This window comes from Tachypleus tridentatus, chromosome 13 (genome assembly GCF_004210375.1).
Source record: "Tachypleus tridentatus isolate NWPU-2018 chromosome 13, ASM421037v1, whole genome shotgun sequence".
In the NCBI taxonomy this organism is placed as follows: domain Eukaryota; kingdom Metazoa; phylum Arthropoda; class Merostomata; order Xiphosura; family Limulidae; genus Tachypleus; species Tachypleus tridentatus.
The window spans coordinates 224581603-224601067 of NC_134837.1; the positions used below are offsets into that span (position 1 = coordinate 224581603).

Sequence of the window (19465 nt, forward strand, 5' to 3'; positions counted from 1 at the left end):
TTGACCATCACATTATAATGCTCCCACAGCTGATAAAGCGAGAGCATGTTCGGTGCGACGAGGATTCGAACCTACGACCCTCGGATCGTGAGTCGAGTGCTTTACCACCTGGCCATGCCAGGGCCCAGCACAGATAGCCCTGCCAGAAATTTAAAACAAACTTAATTCTCACAATGATGATGACAAACACAGAATTCTCTAGCGCAGTAATATTTACACCCGTAATAAGTAATTTATATAAGATAAGAAGACTACATTACTATTCTAGTTATTACACTTTATTTCGTAAATATTACAATAAGTTCCGCACCTTAAGTAATTTTAAAACCACAAATACGAAAAGTTAATAAATCCATATTATATTATATTTTGAATTTTTAGCACTAACTAGAATATCTCATTATATAGAGAGTTTATACAAGAAATTCAACACAATATCTAAGTTCCGTTTACTTGTAGAAGGTAAGCTAACCCTACTTTTGGTAAATAGACATTGTTTTAACCGTAAACAATCTGAAACAACAAAAGAAAAAAAGGCAAACAACCCATCACACACACAAAGTTCAGAATGAACTTAGTAAAATTTCTTCTTATACAGAGTAGTGATACCGATTTCTTTGTTTAATTCCTTTTGGTTTACTCTCGTACCCGAGGTTCTATTCTCATCCGTAATCCTTGTTTAGGCCGAAGCACTAATTCTGCGTCGATTTTTATCTTGTCTCTTGGGTCCAAGGAAGTCACGTTGAAGTTGCGAAGAATATTTGCTATTACAACTTTCTCTTCCATCATTGCAAACTTTTGTCCTGTAAATATTTAAAATCCATAATTAATAAAAAATATTTCAAATATTTGTGCCTAAAATATTTTATATCAGTATATAAACCCTAAAGGGCTGGCGTAGTCGTAGGGTAATAAATTACTCTAGTAAATGTAGCCGAATAAATAAATAGGGTCATATCCTCATTCATGTTCAGAGTTTTCCTCACTAATCTACAATAATAATAGAATGCGCTCGTAATTTGCTATCTAAGAGAGACACGTATGCGTGCGCACTTGATTTTGAACGGATATAAATTACGGATAAATGTAAACATTATTCAGTATACATTTTGTACAATAACATGTACAATCTAACGTGAGATTGTACATTATACATTTATTTACTGATAGTACTTACGTTCGGTAAAGTTTAGTCTCAAGTAAAGCAAAACATAGACACAAATTATAGTCGGAGTTTATCTGTTTATTGGCCTGGCATGGCCAAGCGCGTAAGGCGTGCGACTCGTAATCCGAGGGTTGCGAGTTCGCGCCCGCGTCGCGCTAAACATGCTCGCCCTCCCAGCCGTGGGGGTGTATAATGTGACGGTCAATCCCACTATTCGTTGGTAAAAGAGTAGCCCAAGAGTTGGCGGTGGGTGGTGATGACTAGCTGCCTTCCCTCTAGTCTTACACTGCTAAATTAGGGACGGCTAGCACAGATAGCCCTCGAGTAGCTTTGTGCGAAATTCCAAAACAAACAAACAAATATCTGTTTATCAAACAGGGGTCGTACCCTCAACAAGAACGAGTGGATTCGCATATTTTAGTGTTTGCGATCAAAATTATTTTGCATTATTTTAGGAATTTTGTATTTAAAGTAATATTATTATAATAAGTTACTACTTTTATCGTAAACATTTTTGCGGCTCTCTGCTGGAAGTGCATAATATAAACAAATAGGTTTTAATTTCATTAATTGCCATTACACTTTCAATTATGATATATTTACTCATTATAACATTAATCTAAACGACTTTAGTGGCGGCCGATGTTTTATAAGTCAAAAAGTTTCACACATGTGTGGTTAGCCCAATTTTCAACCACATGGAACAAACATGTTCGGCGACGGAGATTCGAATTTGGAACTTTCATGTTACGAGTTTACCGCTTCTAACTACAAGGATATGCCAGACCCTATGAAGTAGTGAAAACCTACACTTATCTGTCTACATGATTAAATATGATAATTAAACCTACCAATATTATTGATTCTTAAATTTGGAAGTTGTTATGGTCTAAAATGAACACGCCGCTACAGTCAAGCTTCAACAACAAAACAAATGTGTTCACTATAACATTTAAAAATATATCCAATACTTACCAGAACAATGTCAATAAACAAATGCCAAACCAGGACTTTTCATACCTACATGAACAATTACCATAAATAAATCAATAATAATGGTTTTGTTTGTTTGTTTAGAATTAAGCACAAAGCTACACAATAGGCTATCTGTGCTCTGCCCGCTAGGGGTATCGAAACCCTGTTTTTAGTGTGTAAGTCCATAGACATTCGACTGTGCCACTTGGGGGCAATTATACTCGTTTACATTTGTTTGTTTGGAATTAAGCACAACGTTACACAGCGGGCTGTCTGTGCTCTGCCCACCACAAGTATCGAAACCCTGTTTCTAGCGGTGTGCGTCCGCAGACATGCCACTGGGAGCAATAATAATGGAACCGGAAAAATAAGTAGAAAAACAACAACTAATCCCCCACAAAAATGCGGAAATTCAGTATTACAGTGACGTCGAGTGACAAACAGCAAAGTTACATCTCATAATAACTATCTTGTGACACTCTCTCGATGAAGCTTCTGGCAGGGTGTATATTCACAGAGTAGATCACGAGAGTACATCCTCATGTGATCATAAATTTACATATTCTACTGTACGTCATTGCTACGGAATCTGATGTCAGTTTCATCATACACAAATATATATATTTACACAAAATACAAATAATTATGTAGAAAGTGAGTTAACGTTTTAATGCAACTTAAAATTCACAGACAAATTAAACGATAGAAGGAAACAATAACTGAACAATTAACACAACCATAATCACAAAAAAATTAGAATTTGCTATCTCACAAGATATTGTATTTCTTGTTTTATACATATGAACATCTGCTGTTAATTAAACGCAGTATACTGACCATGTTTCTCTTGTATTGAAAAATCTTCCCATGAAATAAAATATATTTGATTTGCTTTGGATTTCGTGCAAAGCTACACGAAAGCTGACTGCGCTATTTGTCCCTAATTTAGTAGTGTAAGACAAGAGTGAAAACAGCTAGTCATGACAACCCACCGCCAACTCTTGGGCTACTCTTTAACCAACGAATAGTGGAATTGAACGTCACATTATAATGCCCCCACACGGCTGAAAGGGAGAGCATGTTTGGTGTGACAGGAATCCAAATCCATGACCCAGGTGGTTAAGGAACTCGTAATCCGAGGGTTGCGAGTTCGAATTCCCGTCACACCAAATATGTTCGCCCTTTCAGCTTGGAAGGCGTTATACTGTTTCGGTCAATCCCACTATTCGTTGGTAAAAAAGTAGTTCAAGAGTTGTCGGTGGGTGGTGATAACTAGCTAATTTCCCTCTACTCTCACACTGCTAAATTAGGAACGGCTGGTACAGATAGCCATTGTGTAGCTACGAGCAAAATTCTAAACAGATTATTGACAACTAAAACCGATTTCCTTACGTAAATGACGACTCAAATTATTTCATGTATATCCAAAAGCGAGAACCATTAGCAACACAACTTTTATGAATAAATGTTACGAAGCTACTAACACAGCTCGTACGGACTGGAGATAATCAGTTGTTAGTCCTATTTACCATATATTGATAGCTGCAATCTATACTTACCAATACAGTTTCTAGGGCCAGCAGAGAAAGGAAGATAAGCGTATGGGTGACGCCCTGTTATATGCTGAGGTAGAAAACGATCCGGATCGTATGTTTCCGGGTTTGGAAATACGTCTGGGTTTCGGTGCAGCATATAAATATTCAAAAAACAAGTACTGCCTTGAGGTATATGGTAGCCATCTATTAAAAACAACAAAAACAAAAATAGCTCTACTTCCACAGAGTCCCCAAATGTGTTTTGTATCAAGAATAAATAAAACCAAAATTAAAAGTAACAAATATTTTATTTATTGCTTTTGCATTCATATATCTCGCTGTATTGTAGATGCATAATTCTCCTCGTGATTCACGACATAAGTACGTTTTACTAAAGTCACAACAGTACAAACTACAACGTTAAGCGTTCCTTATGTGATGTCATTTTAGTGTCTAATGACTGACTAATAAACAACACTTTACCATAGAGGGGAACGAGTGGTTGAAACAGGTTACATCTCTAAGTGGCCTTCGACCATCTATCGGGAAAGTAGTGATAAAGTTTAAAAATTTAAACAAAGCAAAAACTTTTGACGTGATGATATAAACCTAAACATTTTAGATAAAAAGAATTGAAATATTTTTACCTACATTCTTATTTAGCCAATATTTAATTACTTTTAGCCAAGAAAAAAAACCAGTAAAAAACTTGTTATTATGCTTGACTCCAAATAACTGACTTTTGTTTAGCATTCTTTATAAGACAAAATATTGTAACCACTTCTGCTGACCAATCATTAAGTGACCGTTGTTTAACAACCAACACATTACTTATTAACGTTGAAACAACACATCGTATTATTCTTCACCAACCATACATCAGTTATGTATGAGGTTTAGAGTCCGTTTCACTTCACCACACAGTAATCTAAATTAATTTAGGTATGTGAATTATGTTCTGGAATTTCGTAGAATTCAATAAGTTACCTTTTCAAATTCCCCTCTGGTGAAAAGGAAAAGAAATCTTCATATATGTAAAAACGGCTGATTTGGGTTGAGAAAATTTTTTTATGTAGAGGAGCGAACATAAAAATATTGGCTAGAACTGGTGATACTGGGTTACCCATCCTTAGGCCATTTGTTTGTATATAGTTCTGGTTGTTGAACATGAAGTTTGACTTGATCTATGAAGGTTGCTAGTTGGTTGCTGGTAATGTCTATTGATGGGTTAGGATCTCGGATATAGAGTTACAAGGCTATCTTGCAGGCTTCAGATTAGACTTGAAATTCAAAAAAGTCTTTGATGAATGAGCTGGTTAATGTTACCTATTTGGAGAATGCCCATGTTATGTATTTACCAAGATTGTAAGTAAACGATTCATATGTGGACATTATTGGTCGTAATGGACAATCTTGTTCATGAGGTTTGGGGATGCCGTACAATATATTTGTGGTGTGCGTGAGTTGGTCTTGTGTAGGTAGGAATAAAGTGTTTTTGAAATTGTGTTTGTTTTTTTCATTTTTAGTGGTATTTTGTTTAGGAAGTTCTTCATTTTTTTGGATGTATTCATACGTGTTCATTATGACTATAACGTTTCCATTATCCGCTTTTAGAATTCTTAAATTTTTGTCTTGTTTTAGCTTTTTAATGGAATTAATGTCTCATTTTGTAAGATTGTTTTTTAGCTTTCTGTTTTGCGAAATTATGTTGACGGTTTTATAAGAAAATTCTTTGAATAAAATTGTTTAAGGAAGAAAGAAACAACTAATCCCTAACTTTGTAAAGGTAAAACCATCAAAAAATTTTAATCAATGCACAAACATTATCCAAAATTTACAGAAAAACTACTTAAAGCCATGTTGAACACGAAATACAAAGAACTGCATGACTTACAAAAACATAAAATGAACCTGGACCATTAACTGGCATGTTGCATTAAACCAGAGTTTTACGTTCTTATACAACGAAACATAAACCAAATCAACACTAGGAGTGTCAGGAACAAAAGGTCTGCCACATTAAAAAACTAGAAAAACTAAGATGCAAACAACACAAGCAATTAACACAGCATTACATCCATCACTATACTGGTACAAATATGTAGACGACATGATTGCGGGAATCACATCTACAGAACTCACACTTAATTTTTTCATTCACATTAACTCTATACATCCCAACATTAACTTGAGATGTAAACAGGAAGAAAGCAATCAAATATCATATTTTAACCTCAAAATTACAAGAACCGATACACAATTTAAAACAGAAATCCACTGAATAATCACCCCATATATTCCTTGGGACAAAACCAAAACTCAACATACCAAGAAACCAAATAAATACAGCCATAAAACTATGCTCGCCAGATAAAATTAACGACGAATTAGACAAAGTAAAACAATACTTCATCAACATCAATAAGTTTCCTCCACAAACCGTAGAAAACATTATACGCACACGCCTAGACATAAAGCAAAATCAACCAAAAAAGTAAATATATCCCACGAATCAAAAAATCATGAAATCGTATACTGCTGCATACCATATATTCCCGACATCAGCAGAAAAATAACCAATATTTGTCAAAACTAATAACAAAATATGACTTTCCAGTTAATACCAAATTTATTCAAAACCAGGCACAAAACTAAGGTCTATACTGTGTAAAACTACACTGACAAACACCACACCAACATTATTTATAAAATACAACGTGATAACTGACACGACTTCTATATTGAGAAACAAGTAGAAAAATGGAAACCAGATTCAAAGAACACAAAAAGTCACCTTCACACGTTTTCATCACTTCAAATCAAATGAACACGACATAATCGTAGAAAACACCCAAATACTAAATAAAGAAACAAACATAAACAAACGCAAAATTACAGAAGCCTTACTTATACAACAACTCAAGCCCAATACAAAGGAACACCATTATACCAATATTTATAAATATAATCAAACATACAAGCACGCCCTCTACATTCCTACACTCAGTAACACAACCCCTTTCAAACATGTGGTCAGCTATCGGTCAGTTACCTCTTTCTTTCTTTGTGAACATAACGATGACCGAAAAAGGTCGAAACGTTGTTCGCTCCTCTACATAAAAAATTTTCTCAATCCAAACCAGCCATTTCTATATATATTTTCTCTACAAGAGGGTTTTCTCGTCATTGAAAAGAAATCTTTATCATCTGTTCATAATTAAGCAACATTTAGTTCACGTTTCATTATTGTTAAAAATAGACTCTTAATTGTTGTTAATTAACCAACACCTCATTACTATAAATCAAGTAGAAACCTCACTACGATTTGCCAACCAATATCCAATTACTGTACAGCAGGTAAAACCTCATTATGATTGGCCAAACAACATTTCATTGTTGTTAACCTCGCAGTATATAACTATTAATCCAAAGTCACTGTTAGGTTTTCGTTAAAACAAAAAAGTGAGATCGAAACCATTAACATGAATGTAACCGTGATAACTTATTAAGATGAATGAAACTTTGGACTTACTGACTACAACATCCTCTCGTAATGTTCTTCCGATGAAAGGAACTGGGGGGAAAATTCGTAGACCCTCCTGAATCGGAGAGAAGGTCGAAGTTTGTGTGCAGATTTAAAAGATAACAAAATAAATTAAGTTATAAGTTGTGCTGAACAACAATGAATTATAATTAATAAAATTATATATTTGAGCACATTATTGACAACTGGGTAAAATAATAATTTTATGCTACCGGGAAATATTTTAAATCTCTTTTCAAGTTGAAAATTTAATGGATATGAAGAAACAAGAAAAGTGACTTCTGTAATAATAAGATGTATTTAACACAGAGAAACAAAGTATTTAAAGCTATTACTACTGTTAACACGAATAATTAATAATAATAATAAAACAAGGGATTAACCTACGTACTTTCAAAGCACAATCCATGTATTTCAGTTGTTTAATGTCTTCTATTGTAATGGACCTTTCGGTATCATTTCCAAATACTGAGTCCAGTTCGTCTTGTATTTTTTTCTGAACAAACGAATCCAAACCAATCAGATAAAGTGTCCAACTAATTCCCATAGCAGTCGTGTCATGTCCCTGTTTAAATAGATGTATAGCTATATATCTACACACATATATATATATTTCTATATATCTATACACATATATTATTTGGTTGACTGTGTGCTTTAAACATATAGTAAGATAAACTTATAATACCAAATTGTTTGGTTGTATCAATTGTTGAGCGAGTGTTTTAAACACCTAGTAAGGTAAACTTATGGTACCAAGTTGTTTGGTTGTATCAATTGTTGAGCGAGTGTTTTAAACAATTAGTAAGGTAAACTTATGGCACTGAATTGGTTGATGATCTTGGAAGAATAGTAGATTTCTGGACTATATTCTCATGCGGTTTTATATGAATGGTAAGTCAGGCTGGTAAAATTGTGAATTAGGTATAAACATGGGAAAGTAGGTTACAGAAACAAAAGGACTAAGTGAACAGTTTTGAATATATATGTAAATACATACATGCTACTGAATAAATACGTGGATAAACGTGTGTTATTGAATAAACGCGTAAATAAGTTTACATCATTGAATAAAAACGTAGATAAATGTGTTATCGAATAAAATAACACTTTTCAACAGAAAGATAGGAAGACTGAAAGAAAATCTGGAGAGTAATTAAAAATGTAAGTAGGCAGTAGTGGGTGGATGAATAGAGAAAGGATCAAGGTTGGAATGGACAAAGTGAATATAAATTCCAACGTTTTTACCTCAAACATGAAAGTGTCCACTTCTTCACGAATGTCTTCCAGGGTTAAGCTGGGATCATTCAAATGATGGTTAATCATCAGGTCTAGCAAAGGTTGCCTCGTCTTCAATTTATTATCGTTTCTATCATCCTGTTCATTACCAGAAGCTCGGATCACCAGTATCTGGGCTTTACGATTACGAATTATCTAGAAAAAAGTGTCATCAAATTTGTTAATTAAAACATTAGACCAGAAATCTCCTATTAACCATAATATCTTTATTCTATAGACGCTGCTTCAAACCTGCAATATACTCACATGAGTATGTTAAATAACTATGTTTAAAAGTCAGGATCGTATGTTTAATTTGTTTTAAAGTTTAAACTAACGGAATTAGATATCCTCTTTTTGTTGTTTTTCACAGCTTTGTCTTACCCAATTAGTCTGCACGATGGTTTCTGTATGTGGATACATCAAACGTATCACCTTTTATTAGCACCCTGGAACTTGTCTACGGCGTACACCTTCTGGCCGTTTAATGGATCCTGGGTTCACCCAAAATGTATTTTTAATTTAACATAATAAGTACGTTTATGCTGATTTAAGTGCATAAGTAATATACATATACATAAATCACAAAAAAATAATAAATTAATAAAGGATTTTAATAGAGTTTCGTACCATTAAGTCCTAACTATTCTTTATAAAAGCCTGAAACTATAGAAAACGTTTATCATAATGAATAATATATGGACATAAAGATAAAGTCTGAGTTGTGAAACATAACATTTCCATTTCACTTTCTTTTTTTTCACGTTTTTTTCAGTAATCTGTTGTTCTTTCACAATCTTAACAAAACTCAAACTCATAGTTAATGAAGAAAGAAATTAATATGAAGGGTAGAGTACTTACTTATCATTTATTATTTGTACCATTAAGTCTCTTGGGCTATTTGTGTAACTTTTCGTAATTACCTACCGTTCTGGTAAAGTTGTGTAGTTCTGTTAAACCTTTTTTTGAAACGACGCCCATAAGAAGATAGTGAAAATAATACCATAGGCCAAAGCCACGGTCGTATCATACGACACGCAAACGTTTCACCAACCCTTTGTAAAGAAAAAAGAAATTATTATCATACTATGCACTATTTACTGAATAGAAAATATTATCACGGGGTTCTATTATCGAAGTTACTGTGCTAAGCCTAAAACCTTAAAGAAGGTGCGTCGAGTTAAGCATAAATCGTTCGTTGTTCTCGTAAAAAATAAAACAAAAACTGTACCTACCCAAGTTTAACTTCTTTATTTTTCTATAACATAAATATAGCAATATCTCTACAACATCTGCATAAACTAATATTCGTCAAACGTATATATAAACCTCAGTAGTTTCGTAATTCGTCTTATTTTTCTCGTCAATAAACCCTGTCATGTTAAAACTCTGGCGTTGTAAAAATAAAGGTTGAAGCCATTGCCAATAACCGGGAATTCATTATATTTCTTTCCTTCATGTTATGTCAAGCGATGCCCACTGATGGGATAGAAAGAGAGCTGGGAAGTTTAGTAATCACACCGTCGATACTAATAAAGAAATTCCACCAAAGGTTTTTGATAAGCTTTAACTTTATCATAGTAATTTGGAAAAAAAGTTTGTTTACGGTATCTTTAAACATCTTGCATATTACAAACTGCACAAAAACTTCTTACACGGAGAAATATGAGCATGAAATATCCCACAAAACTAATAAACAATGTTTCCACTACTTGTATCTTTTCTTTTCCATTTTTTGTTTTACTTCTGTATCAGAAACTGGGGATCCGGACCCTGCGACCAACTACTAGTCCGTTTCTGAATAGTCCAAGTAAGGAACAGAAACGTAAGGAAAACACGATAAAAATTATTTTAGTAATGCTGTATCTTTTCACAGTTCTTTGCTATTTTTAGTAATATCAACATGTACATTAAACAAACGAGTAAAGGACAATATATTGGATGGGTGTGTTTTTCTTACAGCAAAGTCACATCGAACTATCTACTGAGCCCACCGAGAGGAATCGAACCCCTGATTTTGTCAGTGTAAATTAGTAGACTTACCGCTGTACTAGCGGGGGCAGGGTTGGATGTGATAAGATTTTAAAAATCTACATACAAAATCAATATGTATTTTTTTTACACTTAAATTGTTTTTATTGTTCCTACATTACAATAGTTGGGAGTGTAATATATCCCAAAAAGTGACTTACTTTTCGATCTCTAGTAAATTTCTGTTTTGTATTATTACGTTTTACTTATATTTACTAAAGTTTACTTCATTTTCACTTGACAGTTTACTTTTATTGTACCATTTCCTTTGAATCCAACAAAACTATAGAAAAATGAAATATATGCTTACTCGTACAAAGATTTCAAATAGGACGAGTCTGTATTTTCTTGGGTACAAATCTTTATCCCCATTGCACTTTCTGAAATATAGTTGAATTTTTTATAGACGAATAATTATCATCAATTGTTTTATAATGTCTAGAGTAATTTGTATCAAAGACTGTCCGACGACTTTTTTTTTTTTTCAAAAGACATTTGTGACGAAATTTTTATTTTTTGTTAACATTGATTTTACCGGTAGAATAAACTTTCAAATTTACAAGAATGTCACAGTTAAAATCAGTTTATAGGTTTATTCTCTTCTAAAATACGTAACAGGTTTTTCAGATGTAAGTGGTTTGGGTTTTTCTTACTTTCCCGCAAAGTACTCGTGTAGCTTGGCGCGAAATTAAAAATAAACCAAATCCGAAGTGGGAAAATGAAAGCTCACCGCAAATTGTGTCCAACGTACAAAGAGTAACATATTTAGCTATGTCCACCCATTTCTCGCTCTGCGCTTGTCTCAACTTTTCCACTAAGATTTGGCTCTGTTCGTTGAACATTGGAATGAAGTCTTCAAGAATTCGGAAGTGAAATGCAGGAGTTACCAACTTTCGTCTTCTTCTCCATTTACTCCCGAAACTATGTATCAAATACGATAAACATTTTAATATATATATATATATATTAAAAGTATGTCGATATGATACGACTATTCCATCGTGAAGACGTGATACGACAATATCGATTCAACGTCCAATAAGATCAGTGTTTCTTCACGAAAGAAGTTTTCAGTCAACAATACAAGTCGTGTGTACAGTAAAAATCAAAAGTACAATTTACGTAATAGAAATTAACCCTTTTTTGTATTTGACATCAGAGTTTTTATCCAAATTAGTTTTCATAGTATGTATTTTTTATTTGAAATCTATCATCTGCGTTTAATTATCTCTAATTTTTAAAATCATCTTTAAATTCCCCAAAATGTGTTGAAATCCTCCTATAAAACAAAACATAGAACGTCCACAGACGTAGAAACTATGAGTCAGCTGAATAACACGCTGTATAAAACACATAATTAAACATTTGTTATTACTGTGTTTGTATTTTAAAACCAAAGAAATATTATGAATGGTAGCATTGTATTTGGCTGGTCTAAACACAAATAATAATAGGCATTGAATCTCATCCTACTAAAACAAAATATTAATAATTTATGTTAATTCATAAAAACGTAGCTATTGTTGTCTTGGTTATTTGTCATGATTAATGTATTTTTGCAAGAAATGTCTTTTGAATGTTAGCAAAAAAACACTAAAAAACTATTCAGTGGTTATTTGTGAAATTCATTATAATGTTATTTTTTACCATATTTACATAATGGTATCATTTTAAAATAATTACATATGTCTATGTGTGTGCGTATATTTATTCTAAACAATTAAACGTATTTATATCTTAATAATCGCTTACATGTACTGTTTCTGTCAGTCTTTAAAGTATAACTCGTGTATGTATTATCTTCTTGGGTCTATATAAATCTGGGGAAAATGCATTGACAATATAACTGAAAAATGTTATGAGCTGGGTATGTTTGGTGTCCCCGTAGGAATAGTGGTTTTAAGGCCCTGATTTTATTAATTACCTTGTCAACAATCCTGATCCCAGCCATGGATGCAAAAAAGAATATTCAGTTGATTTTTCTAATATTGTGGAACTTCTGAGAATCACCTGAAATAAAAAATCCATCATATATTACATCAGTTCCACGCACTGATCACAATGTGGTATTTTGTAACAACGGTTTTTAGTTCCTTAATATTAATATTTTGCTTATACCTTATATGTGTAAGATAATGTTGGAATGAATGCAATGTTTGTTTACTTACCTCTATAGTTTCTGGTTTAAAAACGCTACAGAAGGTCGAATTCCATTCCAGAAACGATATATCCTTTCCTTGTGAAACAATTGAGCGAACCCACAAGTGACTTGGAACAATACTAAATAAAGTAAATATGAATCGTCAGTACGGGCTGTTTACGGAATTGTTTCTCAACGTTTTTCATGCACCCTTATTTAATATAGAAACTTCCTCAAAAATTGGTTCCGTATGAAATGAAATTTGGAAACCTTCATATTTCTTTTAGTAACACAGAGACCTTTCAGGTGTGTGATGTAACAATTTATTTGTTATTGTTAGTTTTGCAATATTTTGCTAAAAACCGGCGGCACATTAAGTTACAATTATTGTTTCTTTGTTTCTAAATTTCGCGCAAAGCTACACGAGCTAGCCGTCCTTCACTTAACAGTGTGAGACAAGTGGGAAGTCAGCTAGTCATTATCACCCATCACTAACTCTTGGGCTTCTCTTTTACCAACAAATAGTGGGATTGACCTTATTTATAAAGGTACTTAGACAGCAAGACATGCATTATATCTCAATACGAACTCAGTTGGAAAGCTCGATTACATTTACCTTCTGAGATTTTAAGTCTTAAAGATATGCGGGGTCAGGTTCAAACGACATCTAACTTCTTCTAAAAGAAAAATATGGACGGTAAAGAAAATATTTTAATTTCGAATATAACAGGATTAAAAAACATGTAACACATTTCAACATGGTTCCTTTTAAAGACGTTCCCACGTAATTAAAGAGCAGTATTTATGAATAAATGTTGTACGTGATCATGTCTCACTGTCACAGACGAACACTTTAGAGAAATAAAGATACTACCTCATAAGCAGGTGTTCCAAACTTTATATATTTCAACCTGGCATCATGAGGCAAAATCATGCGTTTTTCTTATAGCAAAGCTGAATCCACCGAGGGGAATCAAACCCCCTGATTTTAGCGTTGTAAGTCCTTCGACTTACCGCTGTACTCACGGACGGCTGAGACAAAATCATAAACTGTAAATCAATTTTATTTTTAACATGCACGTGTGATATTTGTAGATTAAAAGCTTCTCTTTGGGTATAAATGTTGAACACTTTCCTTTTCTAAGTCTAGATGTTTTAAGTGTTTTTTTTAATCAAAATGCAAAACTCTATAAGCTTTATAAATATAATCGCAATTGTTGTTTCATGTCACAGTTGTATCAACTTAAGTTTAACAATTTATATTTTATCACGTAAGCAGTGCTTATAAAATATTATAATAGTCATGTTTTACAGATCAGAAACTCATAATGTTTAGTAATGTTTTCGATACGCAATATCTGCCAGACCACTGCGTCGTGGCGCATGTTCGCAACATGAGGGGAACGTCAATTCAACTACACTAATAAGTCTCTTAAGGATTACTTAGTTAATGTTCTAAACAGAAAACACACTAAAATAGCTCGTTATTAATGCCTTAGAGCTCTAAGTCTACTTACTCAAGTTGATGTTATCTATCGTTCTGGCATCCTTATGTCGCATGACCAATGACGCGTTACCAACGAATGGGTTTCGGAAGTCAATTCCTGGGAGTTTATTGATTGTGTTTCTCACCTTATACCATCTTATCCAAGATGGTAGGAACGTAAGAACAAAAGATAGACAAAGTAAAAATATGGTGACGTACCAGTCATTCAAGTATCTAGGAACGCTGCCTAAAATCATGGTTAATTCTTTCATGGGCGACATTTAGTGTTCACTCTCGAGAAAAGGTCGGATACATCTGACGATTAAAGTCACGAGCAGAAATGTTTAGGTTGTTAAAGTATCTCGCTACGTTCTCAGTTTACATTCATCCCACACGGTACCTGTACACTGACGAACAGATGGGATTTGGTTTTATTAATGTAGATAGATTAAAAATCAGCGTAGGAAATCCAGGGTTAAAAAATAACTTATCATTACAAATATATTAGAAAATAAGCAGTGTCCTTAGTTATAATTTATATTTATCGTATTTCCTGGCGAGAATTTGTTGAAGGACATACCAGCATGTATATGTATATATATGACAAAATGGAGATAAGCAGCTTGCACTTCAGATGTGTACAGTCTATATCGTTGAGATGCTGGAACTATGATAATAATGTTCTAAGGTATTTATAACTTCTGTGATAAGTGATTTGAGGTAATCTGAAATTGTGACTACGACTTTTGACAAGTATTGCTGTGACAAGTGCATTTATAGATGTCAGAGACTATGAAATAACACATGAAAGGGTTGATGACATATGAAAGTCGATATATAACCCAAAGTAAAGACATTAAAGACAGATTGATTATTTGGAGGTAGGATAAAAGTGTTCAAAAGTGGACAAAGACTGTGAGAATAACCACTGGAGGTTGAAGGTTTGTTTGATTTGAATTTCGGTGAAAGCTACACTAGGGCTATCTTCGCTAGCCGTATATTTACGTTTTTGATACTGTTGTTACTTTTATGGTACTTTTTTGTTTGTAACTTTAGAGGGTGTCTTGTATCTTTTTATTAATAAATTTTATAATTGAAACGTTTTTTCTTAAACGCGCATAAAAATTACTTATCCATCAATACGACGTTTTCTAGTTAAAGGTTACTTTTGCAGCGTATATTTTCAAAATCTACCTGATCATCACGATAGTGATAACTGTTTAGCTTATTCGTAGTTACAAATAAGCCTTTCCAACATGTACGTCATTTCCTGCTCAGCACAAAAGCGAGGGCTATTTGTCACTAACAAAGGACGAAGTGTAGTTGATTCCCTCACTTGACTTCTAGAATATCCTTCTTAAAAGGACTCTGGAATAAAATACAACTGTGTAAAACCAGGAGATAAAACCTATATTAACACATTTTCTGTGAAAGAAATGTTACTTTTTTCTCAACATAAATAATGTTCAACATTGGTGTAAGTGTGTTCCAACATGGTAAAGTACAAAGATGAATCACCTGAAGGCACATTTGTCAATCATTAAGTTATATAATCCCACTGCGTCAGCGAAAGATTTATGAATTTACAGGGTTGTAATTCGGGGTTCGATCTGCCGGTGGATAGCGCGTATCTAGCATTGCGTGGCGCAAAAATTTCGATGTTCGATTCCCCTTGTGGAAAAAGCGTATCTAGCATAATGTAGCTTTGCGCTGAGAATAAACTATGTCTAAATTCTACTTGCCTAATTAATGATATATTTTCTGATAAATCAACAGGCCCCAAAACCTTGGCGATGCAACATGTGGCTTCTACATCTCTGTGAATTATGACATTTGAATATCTACACATTTTTATTAATTTAAATTTACTATTTTTCTGTGGATTGAACAGTTTTCTTTATTAGTTTTCTTTTATAATCTATTTCTTCTTCGTTTCCTGCTCGTGTGTTTTCTTGGATATTGTTATATTCTACACCGAATGTGTAATTTCCTAGTTGTATGAATATGGTCTTGAAGAAATTGGTTTGGTTTGAATTTAGCAGTGAATGACTATAGAAAAGGCAGCTAGCCATCATCACCCACCGCCAACTCTTCAGCTTTCTTTGGCGTCACTCTATTTACTAAACGTCAAATAAGGTCATAAAGTGGTTCTAAAAGATGCCGTTCAACCGCATCTTTATACAAGCTGTAAGTGTCACTTGATTTGATTTACATATTCAAAATCATTTTATCATAAAGTATGCTACACTTTGTATAAATAAAATGATATACATATTTTTGAAAAATTAGCAAAAACGAGACCGACACAGAAAAATTCGTGGCCGTGTTCATCCAGTGTCAGGACCACAAAATGATGTAGTATTGCCTGAAGACGAAGAAGATATTCGAACTTCTATTCGGAGGGTAAGGAATAAAAGAAATTCATTTGCCTTTAGTTACTTTTCATTCTCAATGAAAAAATTCACAATTTTTGATGAATTTGAAAAGTGAGATTAGGAATGAAACATAACTAACACTTCGTGGTTTATTAGGCATTATTTTATCGTGTGTAAAAAGACTATAGGAGTTGACATCAACAAATCAAAATTGAGTCTAACCTCCGATCACGAAACCTGAAATAAACAGGATAAATAACCGCATGAGATTGTTCCAATTCTAACTAAAAATTAGTTAGACAAACCTGTAGCGTGAGGATATGTAACTTGCATAGGACATGAACATCTTCTGACAATATTGAATTAAAATAATAAAATTGTAACATGTACAGTATCAGACTGCAGAGCCTAAAATATACGATTTTATTATCTCTTTCAGTGACGTGAACCATGATAAAGGTGACACCTGCAATATGAAGTCCTAGTTTCAGCGTTTTTATGAATATTTTTCAATAGACTGCCTCACTTACAGCTTAAAATAACGAATATATCATGACAATCAGCAGAACGCCATCAACCAAAAAACATATATTCAGTACTAAGCCTCAGGTAAGAAACTGTTTCAGCCATCTTCACGTCCGAGAGATCGTCACCTCTCCTGAAGATGCAACGAATGACAAAATTTATGTAATGAATTATTATTTAGTTGTTTCCTTTGTACAGGAAAACTCTGTTGTTATCTTAGACTATCGTTTTCACACAGTCGTTGTATCCTCAACTACATGTAAATAAAGAACTGGATAAGTATCTGATGTAACTATCGCAACAAGATAATTATTTTCATGGAGAACGGATTTTGTTTTATTTCCGTTGCAAAATGTGACGAAATCGTAAACTGTCGTGATTTTCTTTGTAGTTTATATTTTTGTTATGGTTCTAAAATAATCATAAACTAGTTAACAAATTGTAAATGTATCGAAATATAACTAAAATTACCTCAAAAATATCAGGTTAGGCCTACCGACACAACTTTTTTTTCATGTGGAAGTTGTAATGGTGTTTGCTTTCTGAAAGTATAAAAACACACAAGTATTTATTTTCGATATCAACATAATGTCACGTACTATTGACAGATTACAATATTATATTCAACTGAATGTATTCTCGTGCGTTACGTGTTGATGAAATTTCAAAGTTTATTGTTGTACAAACAATGGGTCTTGAGTTCATTGAAATAAATTTTGATGTACCAAACTCCGACATGTTACCTTTGTTATTTTTCTAGGTTTGATGAAGAAATTTAAACACATAAATAGAAAAGGATAAACCTGATAGTTCAACTACTGTTTAATTGCATGCTAAGATATTAACTGTACGTGTATATCTTAAGTTATTCTATACACACTTTCTGTCAGCGGTTACTTGATAGTTTTTAGAGCGAAGCCGCATCGAGCTAGCTTTTTTGTTCACTACGAGAACCGAACTACGAATTTCAGCATTTTAAGCTTCAGGCCTACCAATCGGAGGACTTCTATCAGTAAATTCTTTGATTTCATATCGTATACAGCCACCTACAAAAGATGGCGCCACTTTTATCCTTACTTTCAGTGTAGTAATGAAGCAAATATTTTGCACGTGTTCTGAGGATTACATTTCATTCTTCTTATATCGCTCGTGAGACAGCTTTAGATTCACGCGATGTGCATCAGAAAATCGATATAAATTCTACCAGTTAGAGAATAAACCATATCTTACCAATTCATTATTTCAACTCAGGATTATCATTAGAAAATCACGAGCACGTCCTTCAGTTGTAAAAAAGCGACCATATTCGGTGATGAAGATTCAAACCCGTGATCAGGTTAGGAGTCGAACGCCTTTACCTCCAGGCCAGGAATGAAAAAAGAGAAACAGAAAAAATTGCGAGCAAAAAAATTTGCCATTTCTGTAATGCTGTCATCAACAAAAATAAACAAGGAATGGATTTATATAGCAGTTCAGTTAGTACTGTTCATATACGAAGACTTGACTTAGCTAGTTATTTTTAACGGAAATTGTTCATTAGAAAATAAACTGAGTTAACCATCAATTTGTTTTACACTGTAGTGTGTCTGGTCAGAAAAAAAAGATTTCGAAGGGAAGAGGGGAGACGGATTTGGATAGACTGGAGTATTTCCAGAGACAAACGTAAAGACACTGAATGAGATAACGCGAAAACGAAGTGTTGAATTATTTTCCAAGAGAACAATACCAGAATTTGTTAGCACTAATGTGGAAGAACCATGACTGCAAAAAATCGATAAAGAATTATATCGAGAATAATACTGCGTGTGTCTTTTCTTACAGCAAAGTCGCATCGGTCCATCTTCTGAGTACACCGAAGGGAATCGAACTCCTAATTTTAGCGTTTAAATCTGTAGGCTTACTGCTGTACCAGCGGAGAACGAAAATAATATTATCGAATAGTGAAACGTAGAATTGGAATAGTGAAGAAAACTAATGGAATAATAATAAACTTATAAAGATTGGAACCAATTGTATAAAAGTATTATTAATTTGAACGATAGCAACAGAAAAACCTGGAAGAGTATTATTTTGAAGCCAATATCGTACAAGTATGCGAGAAATTCAAAAACAAACAAACAATAAATGAAATTATCAAAATGAAAATAATTCTCTATAAAAATAATCTCCAAACTAAATGGGAAGACCATAACGCTTTTCAAACCGTAATTGAAGACTGTAATTAAAACCGTCAGTTTTTTTGTCTTGAATTTAACATGAAGCTACAGGAGGGCTGTCTTCGCTAACCATGCCTAATTTACTATAGTAAGATTAGAGGGTAGGCAGCTAGTCACCACTACCCACTGCCAATTCTTGGGATACTCTTTTACCAACGAATATAAAATAGTTGTAATAGGCAAGAGTCCTAAATT

The 19465-nt window shown here is 33.5% G+C and overlaps 1 long non-coding RNA gene and 1 pseudogene across 2 annotated transcripts; one reads left to right on the forward strand and one right to left on the reverse strand.

Annotated features, from left to right (window-relative positions):
• Positions 1 to 262: 262 nt before the first annotated feature.
• On the reverse strand, positions 263 to 14435 carry LOC143236470 (cytochrome P450 4C1-like; annotated as a pseudogene). Its single transcript, XR_013019562.1, has 11 exons — positions 14186 to 14435; positions 12697 to 12808; positions 12453 to 12538; positions 11259 to 11449; positions 10839 to 10908; positions 9425 to 9552; positions 8468 to 8653; positions 7611 to 7784; positions 7208 to 7274; positions 3700 to 3879; positions 263 to 803 (listed from the first exon to the last, which is right to left on the reverse strand). The product of XR_013019562.1 is annotated as a cytochrome P450 4C1-like (transcript).
• Positions 14436 to 14517: 82 nt separating this feature from the next.
• Positions 14518 to 17550, forward strand: LOC143240912 (uncharacterized). Its single transcript, XR_013022029.1, has 3 exons — positions 14518 to 14842; positions 16194 to 16557; positions 16969 to 17550. It is a non-coding gene; the product is annotated as an uncharacterized LOC143240912 (long non-coding RNA).
• Positions 17551 to 19465: the final 1915 nt, after the last annotated feature.